General features: G+C 48.2%; 1 protein-coding gene across 1 annotated transcript in view; it reads left to right on the forward strand.

The window, feature by feature from the left end:
• RAD51 (RAD51 recombinase) overlaps positions 1-17,227 on the forward strand; it is a 276,922-nt gene that overhangs the window by 106,637 nt on the left and 153,058 nt on the right. The window lies entirely within an intron of this gene.

The following is a 17,227-nucleotide window of genomic DNA, read 5'->3' on the forward strand; positions in this document are numbered from 1 at the left end:
TTCTGTTGGATGTCTGCAGTTCTAGACTCCAGGGGCACTAAGCACCCACGCAGTTCTGCAGTTGCTCAACGTTCCCAAAAAGTAGAAAACTAAGTGAATTCGGGGAAGTGTAATGTGCAGGGGAATTGATATAACAGATGGTCTGTTGAAGGTGTTCTAAATGCACCAATGAAGGAGATGAACTTTGTGTGTCCACACTCATAATAGTGAAAGTGGAGGCTGTCCATTGTTTGTTTTTTTTAAAACTGATTTTCTTTGTCTGTAAGTAAATATTATGCAGAGCTCCGAGACCCGGAGTCGTCAGCAACAATGGGAAACAATAATAATTGCAGCAGACTTGTACTAAAACACTAACACCCCCCCTGCCCCCCCCCCCCCCCAAGTGCACCGCTGCCAATGCACATATAAAGGAAGAATCTATGCAAAGCATGCCAAGTTCGGTAGGACACTTCTCAAGTTGACCATTGTTCCAGTTATCAAAACATTGGGAGGGCATCCCTCTTGGGCGGAGGATCCAAGTCCAGCCCTCGGTAATCTGCCCACCTCTTCCAAATTTTAAAGTGTTTGCGTGGGCACCCTCTGGCCAAAAACACAGGCTGCTCCAATCCCATGCAGAAGTCCATGCCGTTCCTCCAGGCAGCCGGCGGCGGGGCGCTGGGCGCCTTCCAAACCCTGGCGATGTCTCGCTTGGCCAGGGTAAGTCCCAAGAGTAAAAGGTGAGTCAAAGTCAAAGTCAAAGTCAAAAAGTTTTTATTTGCTTTGGTACTCAACTGAGGACCACAAATTTAAAAACAATTACAGAACATAAGCATAATCAATATAATTTTAAAAAGGATTTTAAAAATTTATAAAAATTATAGCAAACCCATTCGTCAGTTGGTTGTTTACATAATGCTAGTAAACTGCTTACTGTAGTAATATTGCATTTCTGGTATATCGGCTTAAGATATCTAGCACGTGCTTTAACTACACTTTCGTGTGGACAAACAAATAAAATATGCACAATATCTTGATCACCACCAAAACAGAGTTTACAGATGGGGGAGTCTTCTAATGACCATTTAGATGTAACAGTGGAGACTGGGAGAATGCCTAAGCGCAACATAGTTATGGACCTTCTTGCTCCATGTGTAAGGCAAAGCCCCAGGTATGGACGTAATTGCTTATATTCCAAAGACTCTATGTAAGTTTTATATGTAGATAGCTTACTACAATGCATAAGGTCTAAATCATAGCTTAGTCTTGGAGTAAAGCACTTCAAAAAAAGTTTTAACTGGGGTTTTGTCCATGCTAACAGAATATCTTCAGTCAGGTTCGCTGTTTTAAACGCTTCGAACATGTTTTTTGTGAAGTTGAGTTGTTGCGAATCTGTTTCAAATATCTCAATCTTCAACAGGGATCTCAATGTTCCTTTCTTTGCGTGCAGAATGTTGTACGCCCATCGGATAATATTTGCTATTGAACTTGTCAGAGTGAATTCCAATCTGAGGGCCTGTACAGATGTTGATGTGGAAACCTTTAATAATCTTTTCAAGATCTTTCCTTCGGTCATATCCATGAAAGACCATTGTTTTATAGGTAGGTGTTCAGTTGCATAGGACAAGACCGAGGGTATTTTTACTTTATACACCTTGAGTAAAGAGGAAAAATGCCTACTTCCTGTGGCAGTGTACATTCTAGAGAGTGCCCCGGCATGGATTTCAGATTTTTCTTTAGATTGTTTATATGTTTGAGGTTTTGTAAGTTCTTGGTAAAAATCCTGCCGAGGTAAGTATATTCATCTACTTCCTCTACTCTTGTCCCATCAAGGTTCCAGTGATATTTAGCGCTTTTCTTCCGACCAGAAAACGCCACTACTTTTGTTTTAGTTAAATTAGGGATTAGAAAATGTTCCCTCGAGTAAACATTTAATGAATCCAGTAAATTTTGGAGACCAAAAGGAGTAAGGTCTAACAAAACTATATCGTCTGCGTAAAGTAGCGCGTGTATGCTCTGAAGAGCAATCTTTGGTGGCAGGCTTGAGCATTTTTGTAGGTGAGATGGTAGATCGCTCAGATATAGTGAAAAAAGAATTGGTGCAAGAAGACATCCTTGTTTAAGACCATTTGAAGTATTAATTGGTTTCGTCAGACCTTTTTCACTTCCCATTTGTACCTGGGACCAGGTGTTCGTATGTAATGTAATTATAATTTGCAGTAGATTTTCAGAAATCCCTAGTCTTCTCAGTTTTTTCCATAACGTTGGTCTATCTACGCGATCAAACGCAGTGGAATAATCTATGAAGGCAGCATACACTGGTTGTGATTTCCTCCCAATGTATTTATCAAGAATAGTCTGAAGTATTGAGATATTATCTGTTACTGAATGATGGGGGCGAAAGCCAGCTTGAAACTTAGGTATTATTCCATTCGAGAAGCACCAGTCTTTTAATCTGTCCAATACCTCAGCTGCGAATATTTTACCAGTGGCGTCCATTAGTGCAATTTGGCGGTAATTACTAGCAACATTTCGATTCCCTTTTTTATAGATAGGGATTATTGTACTTCCTTGCCATGATTTAGGTATTCTCCTGGTACGGAAGATTAGATTAAAAAGTGATGTTAACATCAGACTCCATTCCTTAGGATTTGACTGCAGAACTTTAATCGGTATCAAGTCAGGACCTGACGCTGAAGTGTTCCTGGCATTTCTTATGTGAGTTTCAATAGAGTGAGCTGTAATTTTTTCTGTTGGTGTTAGGATGCTCTCCAGACTAATTTCAGAGGCACTATTGCCAGTCTTAGTTGGGTTCGCTTTATATAGGTCAGTTAAATAGACTTCCCATTCCTGGGGTGGTACTGGTATAGCATATAACTTCTTTTTTGTTCCAGTTATTTTGGCTATCAGAGACCAATATTTTCTTTGGTTGTATTGTTTCGCTGCCTCTTGAATGTCCACCCAGTTTTTAGGTCTCGCCTGTCGATGCGCATGCGCATCGAGCAAGGCGAGAGTATTGCGAGTTATCCACACTTTATCTGCACTGCAAGGAATCGTGGCGATTCCTTGCAGTGCCCGTGACTTTTAAGGTCAATGCGCATGCGCATTAAGCTTATGCGCATGCGCATTGACCTTAAAAGTCACGGGCGCGTGCACGTCCGTCTTTGTTTACCCCTCCGCCCCCTCCCGCCGTGTCGCATTTCTCCTCCCCCTCCCCTCTCTTCCTTCCGTCTTCCTGCCGTGTCGCACCTCTCCCCTCTCCGCCCCCTCCCCTGCCCGCCCCCTCCCGCCGTGTCGCATTTCTCCTCCCCCTCCCCTCTCTTCCTTCCGTCTTCCTGCCGTGTCGCACCTCGCCTGCACGTTTTCGGCAAGGAACTTTGCCAGCGCTTGTTTACATATGCGGCGTTTCCTTTCTCTGGCTTCCTGCTGTGACTTCTAGTAACAAAGCCTCATTGCTATTACTGGGAGAGGTTTGTTGACCCCAACGCTGACCAGCGCCCTGCTAGGCCGCATTAAATGCAATTTGCGGAGCAGAACTAAAAGGTTGAAAACAAGGGCTGGATTCTAGCGGGCCTCTGGGGCTGTTGCTAAGCAATGCGGCTTGGCCTCGCTACAAAAAAACAAGGGTCCCCTCTTTTTCCAAGCCTCCGGTATGCCAGGGATCCTAGTGATAATATTAGCTTACTTACACTGAGCAGAGAGTGTTTTGAATTTACAGACCTTTTAAGCAGGAGAAAGCGTGCTTTAGATGAGTAATCTGTAGTATTTGGCGAGTAAAATGCAAGTATTTAGCATTCGGCTTTCGTTGCCAAGGAAATGGCGCCTGAGCCTTCCCTCTGTAAATAATTGATTTGAGTTCTATGCAGGCTGCATGCGTCATGTGATATATGGACAAAATAGGCTTTCACTACAAGACAATAAGGTTTTTGTACGAAAGATGAAGCGTCTCATTAAAAAATGCGAAAGCAGGACCTAGTTTTAAAATGAAACCAATCGCCAGTGAAGTCTGTCAGCGCGATCCGCTGAATGGATCGAAGGGTCCTCCCAAAGGTGTCGCATCACCCGAGAGCCCTGTGGATATTCAAGCTGGCCTCGCTTCACGCCGGTCATGCGTTTTTGCCAAAAGATCTGTCACCCGAAATCCATCCGGTTACACACAAACTCGGTGGACTCGGAATGTCACAGGAATTTAGTCAGCTAGAGAAATTGAAAAGATATTGAACTAATTCTAAAAGACAACCGTGTACAAGATATCTGCAGGTTTGTTATCTCTCCTGAAAATCCAACTGCTCTGTGGACTGAGGGACTAGAGTTGTCAAATTCTTGAATGCGTTATTTTTTTATGCTTGCCCATTTACAGACTTTAAGTAATGCTCATATGTGATCATGGTTATGGTACATGAGTTTTGTAACTTTCCATTGGTAAATATATATTTTAATAAAGTCCCAGCAGTAGTGAAATTTGGTTAATTTTCGAAAAAAAAGCTTTGGAGAATTGTAATTAATGTATTTGTTAGTCCTTCAAAGAGATTGCAATCTAGTAGTCTGTTTAACTGGTGTAGAGCAGAAGCAGTTAATGTTGTTGGTAGGTCATGAATTGAAAAAAATTAGGACAACCTTGCAATGATCACATTTTACAGTTGTAGCTGAAACCGCATAGCGCAGACCTGTTACTTCGGGGAGGTCTGTCTCTGGATGATATTCTCCCGCCGGGTGCAGTACACTTTGTTTCCTTTAACTGGCTGTTTTTTGTTCCTGTATTAGAACACAATTAGTTGTACAAATTAAAATTGTTCAGATTTCCCTTTTCATTACACCTCTCCAGGTCCATCCGTTCCAGAAAATCTTCAATGTGTTGTGTTAATGTTATTGATGCATAGAGATTTTTCAGAGTATAGTTATCAAGCTTCAGCAAATTTTTGGAACAGGGATTGTCTATTCTGTATTTTCTCAGTGTTCTCCAGATCTACTCATTAGCAATTGATAGAAACTTCTGCACCTGTCTTAGATTGTTTTAGCTCATTGCCCCAGAGGAAGGAACTTTCACTTCCCTTGACTGCAGGTACTAATGCAGCTATAATACGAATGCTCCCTTGTGTAACCCTCAACCCCTCACTCACCCTCACTCTCACTCACCCTCACTCACCCTCACTCACCCTCACTCACCCTCACTCACCCTCACTCACCCTCACTCACCCTCACTCACCCTCACTCACCCTCACTCACCCTCACTCACCCTCACTCACCCTCACTCACCCTCACTCACCCTCACCCTCACTCACCCTCACCCTCACTCACCCTCACCCTCACTCACCCTCAACCCCTCACCCCCTCACCCTCACCCCCTCACCCTCAACCCCTCACCCTCACTCACCCTCAACCCACCCTCACCCTCACTCACCCTCACCCACCCTCACCCTCAACCCCTCACCCTCACTCACCCTCACCCCCTCACCCTCACTCACCCTCACTCACCCTCAACCCCTCACCCTCAACCCCTCACCCTCACTCACCCTCAACCCCTCACCCTCACTCACCCTCACCCTCACCTTCACTCACCCTCAACCCCTCACTCACCCTCAACGCCTCACCCTCAATCACCCTCAACCCCTCACCTTCACCCACCTTCACTCACCCTCACTCACCCTCACTCACACTCACCCTCACTCACCCTCACCCACCCTCAACCCCTCATCCTCACTCACCCTCAACCCCTCATCCTCACTCACCCTCAACCCCTCACCCTCACTCACCCTCAACCCCTCACCCTCACTCACCCTCACTCACCCTCACTCACCCTCACTCACCCTCGACCCCTCACTCACCCTCACTCATCCTCACTCATCCTCACTCATCCTCAACACCTCACCCCACCCTCATCCACCCTCAACACCTCACCCTAACTCACAATAACACTCTCTCACCCTCACTCACTCTCACTAACACTCACCCTCAACACCTCACTCACCCTCAACACCTCACTCACACTCAACTCCTCACTCACCCCCACCCTCACTCACCCTCAACACCTCACCCTCACACAGTGCAATAGGTCTCGCAGGATTTTTACTTAAAGCTTTTACATTTGCTTATTGCTTTTTTGATTTGTAAATCTTTTGCATTGCCTACAAAAAATAAAATGCAAAAGATTTACAACAAAAAAAATATAAACAATTCTAAAAGCACTAACTCTAATGCTGCGAGACCTATTGCATTTCTAATGCTTGTTGTCTTGTTGCATTCTTTTTTTGCTCATCTTCTCCCTTCTAAGCTGGTTTTTTAACTTATTTATCTCTTGCTGTATAACAGGTGAGTAGTCTAAGAATTGTCCTCGTATAAGTTTGTTTAATTTCCTCCTATGTATATTTTCATTAGCGTTCTTGTAGACTTTGTTTTTGCGTGGTTTCTCTCCGTTAAGAAGAAATCTTTTAAGGATTGTCATTATACATTCGAAGTTAATTATTTGGTCTTCCGAGTGTATTGTGGTTAAAATGTTGTTTTGTAGAATCTTTCCATTTATATAATCTAGTGTCCCTGAATTCCAGAAGATTCGTCTCTGCTTTTTATCAATTTCAATATTCCCCTTATGATAAATAATCGGAATAGAAGAAGCAGTTTTTATCGACCAGCCAGTGTGTAGGCATAAAAGCGCATGGTCGCTTTCTTCAGTAAAAATTACTTTCAAGTGATGGAATGTGTCCGAAATCTCTATACTACATATTAAGTAATCGATGATAGAAGAGGATCCATTTCCACGCCTTGTGTAGGATGCCGGTATATCACCTTCTACGTTTCCGTTCAAGATTAGACCATTTAGATTTGGTAATGATGCTAACAGCATTTTCCCTCTTTTATCGGCTACTTTTCCTTTTGGGAACATTGGAATAGGTAGATCTATTGACTCGTCTTCGTATATTTTTGCCCATTTGCCAATTTCATTTTTTGAAAGTTTCCCGTTCACGTCACCCACAATTAAATACGGAGTGTTGACTCGTTCTTCAATTATCTTGGATACTAAATCTATGGTTTCCGTAAAGGATGCATCCTGTGTTGTGCCTGGAGGGTTGTACATGTTGAAAAACAAGAGGGCTTTTTTTTGATCGGAAGTATTTGTTTGTATTATAATCTTGATACATTGAAAGTTGTCAGATTTCGAGTCGATTATTTCTTGTGACCATTGATGCTCCTCACTTAAGAGAATAGCCAAACCTCCCTTGGCATGACCTCTGCTAGTTGTTGTAGCTGGGATAGCATAAACATAGTAACCTTTCTGTTTGAATGTATTTATTGCTCATGTTTCCTGTATAGCTAGAATATCAGGGTTTTCTCTTAGTGCTGTAGTCATTTTGTTGGATAGTTTTCCGGCCATATTCCACGAGATAATCTTTAAGCAACTGTTAAACAGTGCATTGTGATTGATGTACTTGTTTGTTGCTGTTTAAGGCCTCTGATATCCAGGCCCAAGATTCTGTTGTTTTTCTGGCCTCTTTTTCCTCATGATATTGAGTCCATACATTCCTTTGACCATTATTATTGACCTGAATTTTTAGAATATCCTTCCTAGAGGTAGTTCGCCCCAATTCAACATGATCAGAGGTATTTGTGGTCCAATTGTTTGAGTAAGCATTGGTAATAAGATTTTGGGGACAGGTCAATTTGGTTACAAAGTTCTTTGGTGGAAATATTTCAATAACATCATATCCATATTTATGCAATATTTCTTTTTCTCTTATAATGATCCCAGGAACAACAGTTGACCAAAAAGCGACTTTCGCGATTTTTTGATTTTCTTTTATAGGAAATGTGACTAAATCTATTTCTTTACTAGTGATGGATTGTAGCGTATAGATTTGTTGCAACAAATTGATTATTCTTTCTCGATTTAACGATAGGTCATCAGTAGGAAAAAGTTCTTCAAATTGTAAGTATTTGGTTGAGGGTTGATCACCACCTTGAGGTTGTAACTTATTGGTTCTACTTTCTCTATTTGTTTGATCTATACTGTTTCTAAGAGGAACATATTCAGGTGCTTTATGATTCAGATGTTTTGTGGGCAGTATATTTGTGGTTTCATTTTGTTCCACTCCCATAGTTTGATTAGTTGTTACCTTTTCCAATCCTTCCTCAATATTTTGATCAATACTTTCGTTTTCAAATCTAATCTTTCTAGCTTTCTTTTTGTTGATTCTTCTTAGCAACCTCCTATTGCTCATTTTTCTTTTTGCCCTTCTGTTACTTTTCTTTTGATAGGGTTTTCCATTTCCAGCCTCATCTAGTACAGGTACTAGGGTAGTTAGTTCATTTCCTTCAACAGTATCTTTTATCATTTTGGTATTTTTAATGGAGAAGATCGGATATTCTTTGGTTATTGATGGAGGTTCCTCTCTAAACAGTTTCTTTAGAGAGTATATTCGGTCCCCATTAGAGTTTTTCTGGGTCGTAGTGTTAGCTAGACATAATGATTTTTGATCGGTAGTTTGAGTACTATTATCACATTTATTTTGAGATTTAGGAGTTGGTATTTTTGTTGAAAGGAACGATTCAGAGAGATCTTTTGTTTCCTCTTGTATCTGTATATTTTTTTGTTAATTGAATATGCTCTTTTTTCCTCTTTTCTTCTACCAAGAATTTCAGAATGCCAATTTGTACATCCAGAGTTTGGTCTGAATTTTCTAAGATGTTACCTAAAAAAGAGAGGACAGATTCTAGTATTTCCTGTAAAGTATGTAGAGATTTTGAAATAGGTGTCGCCATGTTAGTAGAGTTCATATTATCTGGCAGAAATGTATCTATTGATGCTTCCAGGTCTATTTTATGATCAAATATTTGATTGTGAGATTCCGTTTGCGGGTCAGCTGAGTTAGATGATATCTCAGAGATATTTTCTATCGGTTTTATACCGTTCAAGTAGGGATCCTCGATGTCAGAAAGGTGATTTATTTGTTTTACTGGTGTGTTAGGGATTATTTTAGGAGAGTCAGGAATCGATGGTTGAGATTGCTGTGTTGAACAAAATATCTGAGGGTTTGATTGGGACCCTTGATCACTTGAGATTGAGATAGTCTGTGCATCCGTAATAGGCAACTCAGTAGCCTCTTTAGCTGGGTTATTTTCCATTGTTATAGGCAATTCACAATCAGGTACACAAGATTGATTTTTTGGAGTAGGAGCTAAGAAATAATTACTGATAGCTGGTGTACCAATTAACCGACCTCGTTTCACTGCTTTTACGGAGCTTTGTCTTACTGCTTCCTCTGTACCCATTCTCTTCATAAAAATGGTACGCGATCTTAGTTTTTTATATGCCATTAATAATTATCACGGTCAAATAAAGTATATTGTAAGTAGTTACCGTGATGTTATCAGGTGTATTGTTTATCAGCGTCGGGAGTCGATGACAAGGACTTTTGGGTGAAGAAACTTTTCCACGGTTCCGCAGATTTCTCTTGGTGGCAGGGACTATATGTCTATCAAACTTTTAAATCCAAGTATTGGTATCACAGCGAATAACCGGGAGATGGAGTAAGGGGGGGTGGCCCGTCCCGTCCTTGTGCGTCCTTGGACGGCCTAAGACGGCCCGCCCTTTGTCCGGGCTTCGTTCCGCGCTTGGTCCCGCGCGCGTCCCGCGTCGCGGGAGGCAACTCGTTTTTCTACGTTTCGTCAGGGGCGTGTCCGTGGGCGTGTCGCCTGGGGGAAGAGGAACCAGCTGACTCCAGCAGGGAGTTCTGGTCCTCGCAGTCCCCCAGGTTAGGCGCTCTGTTTTTTCTCCCTTGCCTCAACCCTTCAGACTCCAGCTGGGAGCGGTGGACAGAGCATGCGGATTGCAGCTCACGCTCACACCAGCGAGTCAAGGGGAGGCACACCACGGAGATATGGTAGATAGAGCGTCAGCGCTGGTCACAGAAAAAACGGGATACAGTCTGCTACTTGGGATTAAGATCCCTCGCCAAGCACAGATGAGCAACAGTTTTCAAATCCTGATAGCGGTGAGTGGCGCCCGCGAAGCGGGTGTCACGAAGCTTTGAGCTGCCTCGTCAGGGGCGTGTCCGTGGGCGTGTCGCCTGGGGGAAGAGGAACCAGCTGACTCCAGCAGGGAGTTCTGGTCCTCGCAGTCCCCCAGGTTAGGCGCTCTGTGTTTTTTCTCCCTTGCCTCAACCCTTCAGACTCCAGCTGGGAGCGGTGGACAGAGCATGCGGATTGCAGCTCACGCTCACACCAGCGAGTCAAGGGGAGGCACACCACGGAGATATGGTAGATAGAGCGTCAGCGCTGGTCACAGAAAAAACGGGATACAGTCTGCTACTTGGGATTAAGATCCCTCGCCAAGCACAGATGAGCAACAGTTTTCAAATCCTGATAGCAGTGAGTAAAAGGTGACATTTGTACAGGTTGCCCCCAATCCCTGCCATGACATGCAGCAAAGCCAATTTGGGGTCACATGGAAGCTCCCAGGCCAGCACCTCAGATAAGGAGCTAAACACTCCAGCCCAGAATCTGGATAGCGCAGTGCACCCCCATACAGTGTGTAACAACGTGCCCACCTCCGATCCACAACGGAGACAGTCAGGGGAACCAATCAGTCCCGCCCTCCACAAACGCTGCTGGGTGAAGTAGGTACGATGTAGGTACTTAAACTGAATAAGTCACAGGCGCGTAGAAATCGCAGCCCCCCTTGGGCTTGCAAGGACCTCTGCCCAATCCTCTCCCTCAAAGTCCCCTACGTCCCCCTCCCATGCGGCCTTAAGTCAGTGTAAGTCAGAAGAGCAGCGGTGTACTAGCATCTGGTAAATACGGGAGAGCTTCTTATCTGGCAGTTCCCCCATAAACAGCTTGGCCTCCAGGGGACTGAACTCAGGAAGGCTCCCCAGGTCAGCCAAGTGAGGTGTCAAAGCATGCCGGAACTGAAGGTATTTAAAGAACTGTGAGCAAGGCTTTCCAAATTCATCCTGGCGATTCTGGAATGACTTCAGGGAAAGGCCTGACATCACGTTCCCTAACGTAGAGATACCCATCGCATCCCACCCTCCGAAGCCCAACAGAGCGTCCAAGTGGGGCAGGCGACCATTTAGCCAGAGGGGGGTCTCCTGAGTAAGCACCTTCCACCATCTTATTCTGCGTAGCGCAGCTCTCCAAACTTGAAACACCACCTGAGTGGCCGCAGGGAGGCACCCTCTCAGCGGTGCCGAGTACAGCAGAGTATGCACGGACGCAGAGCTGATGAGAAACCGCTCAACCACATAGGCCGGGTCGTTCCTATCGCCATACCACCAATCATTGAGGACCATCAGGTGTGCCGCTTGGTAGTAAGAGAGCACGTCGGACGTAGCCAGCCCCCCAGTAAAGGAGGACAGAAAGCACGTTCGCAGCGCCACGCGCACCGGACCCCCAGGCCACACAAACCCCCCCAGCGCCAAATTGACCTGCTGAAACCAGCAGGGCGGAATCCGATACAGATGATTTTGGAGTTGATAGACCAGACGAGGGAGCGCCACCATTTTTAAAATTGCGGACCTTCCCTAGATAGACAGTGGCATACGGGTCCACACCTTTATATCTTCACACGTGCGATCCCATACCGGGGCAAGATTGCAATCCCGGAAGCCGTCGCGGCTTCCGACAGGTAGACCCCCAGATATTTCACTCCATCCGTCGCGAGTCTCAGACCCGATGCCCACCCTCCCACTTGCCGCTGGTCCCAGAGTATCCAAAGCGTGGACTTACCCGGATTCATATAGAGGCCAGACGTTTCACCGAATATCTGCCGTATGCGCAGCAGCCTCGGCCCCAAGCGCTCCAGGTCCGTCAGAAAGAAAAGGACATCATCCACGTACAACGCAATTTTGTCAGTCAAGTCCGCCGACCACCGAAAGCCTTTAAGTTGAGTATCAATGCACACCCACGCCACCAAGGGCTCCATAGCGAGCGCGAACAAGTAGGGGGAGAGGGGACTGCCCTGACGCGTCCCACGCTGCACCGAGAAGGATCGGGACGCTACACCCCCCACCCGCACCAAAGCAGTGAGGTCAGTGTACAGCAGCTGTATATAAGCCAAGAATCGTGGGCCCAGGTTAAGCCGTCGTAGCAGGGCGAACAAGTAGGTCCAGCTCAGGGAGTGGAACGCGCGGTCCATGTCCGCCAAAAATAGGGCGGCCTGCTCCCCAGCCCGATATTGCCACATGGGCGCGCCGAATATTATGGCGAGTGGCTCGTCGAGGCATAAGTCTCGCCTGATCCAGGTGGACTAGATCTGCAGTATTGGGTTTGAGTCGATTGGCCAAAGCCTTAGCCAAGACCTTGGCCTCCGTATTGAGCAGCGAGATCGGGCGGTATGACGCGTGGGCCTCAGGAGGTCTACCCGGCTTCAAGAAAACCACCACCTCCGCGTGTCGCCAATCCGGAGGGAGAGCTCCGCTCTCACTCGCCTCCTCAATAACCGGACGAAGGCGAGGACCCAGCTGCACGTAAAATCTCCGGAAGAATTCACTCGGGAACCCATTTGGTCCCGGCGCCTTTCCAGGGTTCAACTCGCCCAGAGCTGCACCCAATTCATCGTCAGTTAGAGGGACATTCAAACTATCGCGCACCTAGTCTGAGACCTTCTGTGGGGGGAGATAATCGATAAAACGCTGGACTATGTCCGCCGCCAGGCATTCCCGGGAGGCATAGAGCCCCATATAATATACAGCAAAGCTCTCCGCAATCTCCGGGGGTTCAAGTATGGGTGCTCCCCCAGGATCCAAAATCTGAGGCAGCGGCTGAGCATGGAGAGCACCCTGACACAGGCAGTGTAGCATCTTACATGATTTGTCCCCCCACTGATACACATGGCTGCGAGTGGCCAGCCAAGCCTCCTCCATCAACACTGCTGTGTATTGCTGCTGGGCCAATACCAACTGTCTTCTAGCGGGGCCCCCACCCTCCTCGCTGCTCCTACGTTCTAGCTATTCTAGGGCCACCTCGCGCTGCACTAATGCCTGACGCCGCTCTCTGCGGGCTGCCGCACACCAGGAGATGTCCACCCCCGCAGGGTGGGCTTCATGGCCTCCCAAAGGGTAGTCGGGGAATCCACTGAGCCTGTATTGAGGGACAAGTAGTTATCTATTTCTTTGGCAATATTATTCCTGTAGCCCTCCTGCAGTAGGTGCCACCCAGACAGCCGCCATAGAAATGGCTGCCTGGTCGGGCCGACGCTAAAGGTAAGAGCAACCGGGGAGTGGTCGGACATGGTTCGGAGCAGAATATCAGCAGACATCACTCTATAGGCCAACCCCTGCGGAACAAAGATGTAGTCCAGCCTAGAAAAGGAGTCCTGGACAGAGGAGAGATGCGTGTATTCCCTACGTGAGCCATGTTTATAGCGCCAAGGGTCCATGCAGTCAAGGCCTGTCACCAGGCATACAGTTTGGTGGAGGCCCCTCCCCGACTCCCTTTCCTCCCGCCGCCCCACTAAGCCACCTGTCGCTATCCAGATCCATGACGTCGTTCCAGTCCCCTCCTACTATCAAAAGGGCATCAGGTATGGCACACCAGAGAGACAAGAGTTTCTCCACTAACGGCCACTGTAGTGGCGGCGGGACGTACACACATCCCAGGGTAATTCTGTCCTCCCCCACCCCTACCCTGTACAAAGACATATTTGCCCTGCGGGTCCGCCCAAAGCCGATCATGGATATAGGACACCCTCCGGTGGATAAGGATAGCAACCCCCCTAGATCCCCTCGTGAATCCAGAGTGGTACACTTGAGCAAACCCAAACCGTTGGAGACATAAGGCCTTGGTACCTAGCAAATGGGTCTCTTGAAGCAGTAAGACATCAGCCCCGCCCTCTTGGCATATTGGAGAACCGCCCCCCGCTTCACCTTGTCCAACAACCCCGCACATTCCAACCAAGATACGCAGGGTACCCGGGCCTACCCGCCCTCCCGTCGCCGCAGCAAACATATCACAATATTACAATGCAGACCACAAATGCGCCCACGACGCAGCATGCGGAAACAGTAGTAGATACACAGCAGCATACAAAGCGCAAACAAACCCCCCAGCCCCAACCCCAACCACCCCCCCACCCCGTACCTCCCAAACATGGAAGCACCTATCTCTGCCCCGCCCCCAACAGAGGAGCAAGCACCACACCCTCCAATGGATCCCCCAGCGATTGCCCATGGAACAGGGCTCTCACTCCCTCCCACCCACACCTGTGGGGACAGGCTCCCAGCCCATAGAACTGAGCACCTGAGCATCGATCAACATCATACATACAGTTTTGCGGGACAGTCCCAAACTTTGTTTCGTCCAATTGCTGTGTGGACGCTGGGTCCTCCCGGCGCGGCACCGAGCCAGGACGCAAACTGCACCCGGACCTCGACCGCCTGCGATGATTCTGCTGACTCCTGAGCCCCTCACAGGCCATCCCGCTCGAAGAAGAGTCCGATTCTCCCCCCCGAGCCTCGTTGACTCGGATTTTCACTTTAGTCCGTCCAGTGAAACACCTCCTCCGGCGTATCGAAGAACAGGGTTCGGGATTTGTAGATTACACAGAGCCACGCCGGATAGAGCAAGGCATATTGTAATTTGAGGCCACGAAGGCGAGCCTTGGCATCCAGGAAGGATTGACGCTGCTTCTGCACCATCCGCGTGTAGTCCTGGAAAATGAGGATAGTGGCATTTTTGCACGTGAGAGAGGCCTTCACACGCGCCTGCCGCAGGATGACATCCCGATTGGAGTAATTCAGAAATTTAGCAATTATCGGTAGCGGGCTAGCACCAACTGGGGGTTTCTGCATGAGCGCCCGTTGGGCCCTTTCCACAACAAAGCAGCGTGACAGCGAGTCCGGGGGCAGCCAGCCCTCCAACCATTGGGCCAGGAAGCGCTCCACATTGTCCCCTTCACAGCCTTCCGGAAATCCCACAAAGCGGAGGTTATTCCGTCGAGCGCGCCCTTCCGCGTCCTTCACCCTCATTGCCAGGCCCTTTTGTAACTTCTCCATGGCCGACACTTTCTTCTTTAAGGCGGACACGTCTTCCTCCACCTCGGATATTCGGGTCTCCGCGCCAGTGATTCGCTCCACCGCGTTCCGCAGATCCTGACTGAGCAGGGTGACATTCGCCTCAACAGCCCCCATCTTGGCATCTAACATGTCCCGGGACTGCGTTATAGCTGCCAGCAAGGCCGCGTTGTCCGAGGCGGCCGTCTGCGAACTCCCCCCGGCACCACCAGCCCCTTGGCCCGCCTCCGTAAACTTTTCCAGGGTCTCCTGTTTAGTGTGGCCGCCTCCAGCATGGCCCTGCGTCATCGTACCAATATGGGTTGCTCCGGACTGTGTGTACCCCCTCTCGGACACCCGCCATCGCAAGTGTAAGCAAGTATAGCACCCCCAGTAGAGAAATCAAACCACAGAGGGCAGCAGGTGACTCAGCCCCAACGTCCGCGGACAGCAGACTCCCCGCCGGTCCACAGGGTTCAGTGCGCCAGGGGCCGCGTATCAGGGTACCAGGTCCCCCCTCCGATGGGCCCGCACGACCAGCCCGGGCAACAGCTCAGACGAGCCACCGGCACACACACACTGCACAGGCGCCAGAGGTCAGCCAACGTCCCACCGGGGCCCGATCTAGCCCCCGAGCGCAGCAATCACAGGGAAGGGCCACTGACCAGAAGACCCAATGCAGAAGGGAAGGGGCGGATGGGCGGGGGCCTTTTCCTTGCGCGCCGCCGCTCCTTGTCACCTCCTCCACTCACCGCAGCACCAGGGACCCCTCAGGTCTCACCAGACCACCACCGCCGTCCCCCGTCGAGGATCACCAAGCTGCAATGTCCAGCCTCCTCCTCACGCCTGGACCACTGAGGGACGTGCCAGTGGTGCGAAATGGCAGCCGCTCCCGCGACTTTCTTTGTAGAGAGGCTGCCCCCGCTGTCTATGGGCGCCTTCCAGCCCGCGTCAGCTCTCCGGCTGCCAGGATATCTTGACCGCTACTCTGGCTACATGCGCGCCCGGCCCCGGGCAGCCGGAAAGTTCACACCCGGTCCGCGCCCGTCGCGCTGCCTCGAGGGGTCCGCCAATATCGCGCCCAAGGCTAGCGTCATGAAAATTGAGGTCCCGGCTTCAGGCCTCACCGGGTGATACAGGCCGACACTACGCGCCGGGGCTTCCCTGCTGCGCCCGGCCACGCACCGCTGCCGCCACCGGACAATACCCCCAGGTCTGGGGCACCTCAGGAGTAGTTTACGGCCACTGCTGATGCTCAGGGCCAGGATAGTGAAGCAGGATCAAAGACGGCTGGTCGGAGCTCGCGCTCTACACGACCACCATCGCCGCTAGTCAAGCCACGCTCCCAGGATGTCCGTTGTTTAACTTAGACCTGGTGTGACTGAACTATCCGAGCTGTTCAACAACGCCGATCTGGAACAGTGATGTCTATAAAATGTGAAAGTCTCTGCAAATAGTTGCTTTTCCAAAGGTCTAAATGAGAAGTTGGGACAGAGCCAAAGTCAATGCATAAACCTCGAAAAGAAGTAGAGATGCCTCCAATACTTGCATTATTTTGGTATATCCCCATCGGTCTCTTACATGGGAAGTGTGCTTGGAGAAAGAAGGTAAACATCTTGGACCCAGCAATAATCTACTTTGTAAAATCTATGTCACCATGTACAGTAAACCCTTGAAGTCCCAACCCCAAGCAGTCACACAGTGAACAAAGATTCCATCAAAACCAACACTTGTCAGGCTAACCAGTATATTTTGGGCATGTTTAGCAGCATAAGCCAAATGAGATTGGCATCTGCACCCTCAAAATCGACTTAATTACCCCACTCTAAGTTTGAAACATGCTGGAAGATCAAGGCTTCTGCCTAATGAACCTAACAGAGACCTTGTTAATTTCCAGTGCTCCAGCCCTTTGTAACAAGCACCTGCCTCTGGGGCTTCAAAATTCACATATGTGAAAAAGTGTGAGGAAGAAAGGCAGTCTCAGTCATTGAAATGGTTGCCCGTGATGTACAATACTGACATTGCTTGTGCTAAAGTCACTTGCTAGCACTGCACTGACCTGGATAAGTTCCTTCAATCCCAGAGCAATAGAATCTGATCAGTCATTCTGAACACCTAGGCCAAATTCCCTATTGACCACTCAGTCCACCAAAAACCCATGCAACGTGGACTACATTCACAACCGCAAATGCTCTGAGAAAAATAAATGTCAACGCCTCCAAGATGCTGGCAATTCCCTCTGTAGCAGCTTTCATCAAAGACTGTGT

The sequence above is a fragment of the Lissotriton vulgaris genome, chromosome 9, assembly GCF_964263255.1.
Source record: "Lissotriton vulgaris chromosome 9, aLisVul1.2, whole genome shotgun sequence".
In the NCBI taxonomy this organism is placed as follows: domain Eukaryota; kingdom Metazoa; phylum Chordata; class Amphibia; order Caudata; family Salamandridae; genus Lissotriton; species Lissotriton vulgaris.